The following is a 961-nucleotide window of genomic DNA, read 5'->3' on the forward strand; positions in this document are numbered from 1 at the left end:
TCCCTACAACAGCACAGAAGGTTTTCAGCTTCTCTACATCCTCATCAACATCTGCTGTCTTCTGTTTTTTGTTTTTGTTTTTTTTTTGATAGTAGGCCATTCTAATAGGTGTGAGATAGTATCTCATCATAGTTTTGATTTGCATGTCCCTAGTGATCAGTGATACTGAGCACCTTTTCATGAATTTCTTGGCCATTTGTATATCTTCTTTGGAGAAATAATCTATTCAACTCCTTTGCTCATATTTGAATCACGTGGTTTGTGTTGTTGTTGAGTTTTAGGAATTTTTTAATATATTTTGGATATTAATTCTTTAGATGTATGATTTGCAAATATTCTCTTCCATTCTGTGGATTGCCAGTTTACTTTGTTGATATTATCATTTGATACACAAATTTTTAAAGATTTACCTAAAGTCCAGTTTGTCTATATTGTCTTTTGTTGCTTACAACTTTTGTACCATAGTGAATAAATAATTACCAAGTTCAACGACAAGAAGATTTCACCCTAGATGTTTTCTCCTAAGAGTTTTATAGTTTTAGGTCTTACACTTAGGTCTTAGGTCCATTTTGAGTTAACTTTTGTATATGGTGTTCAGTAAGGGTCCAACTTCATTCTTTTGCATGAGGATATCCAGTTTTCCTAGCATCATTTGTTGGAAAGACTGTCCTTTCCCCATTGAATGGTCTTGGCACCCTTGTCAAAAATCATTTGACTATATATGCAAGAGTCTATTTCTGGGCTCTCTATTTTAATCCATCAGTGTATGTGTCTGTCTTTATGCCAGTACTATACTGTTCTGATTACTGTAGATTTTCAGTAAGTTTTGAAACCAGGAAGTGTGAATCCTCTAGCTCTGTTCTTTTTCAAGATTGCATTACCTATTGGGGTCCCTTAACTGCCATTGGATTTTAGGATAGGTTTTCTTATTTTCTGCAAAAAAAACCCCAAATGTCATTGG

This window comes from Lipotes vexillifer, unplaced genomic scaffold (genome assembly GCF_000442215.2).
Source record: "Lipotes vexillifer unplaced genomic scaffold, Lipotes_vexillifer_v1.1 scaffold814, whole genome shotgun sequence".
NCBI lineage: Eukaryota > Metazoa > Chordata > Mammalia > Artiodactyla > Lipotidae > Lipotes > Lipotes vexillifer.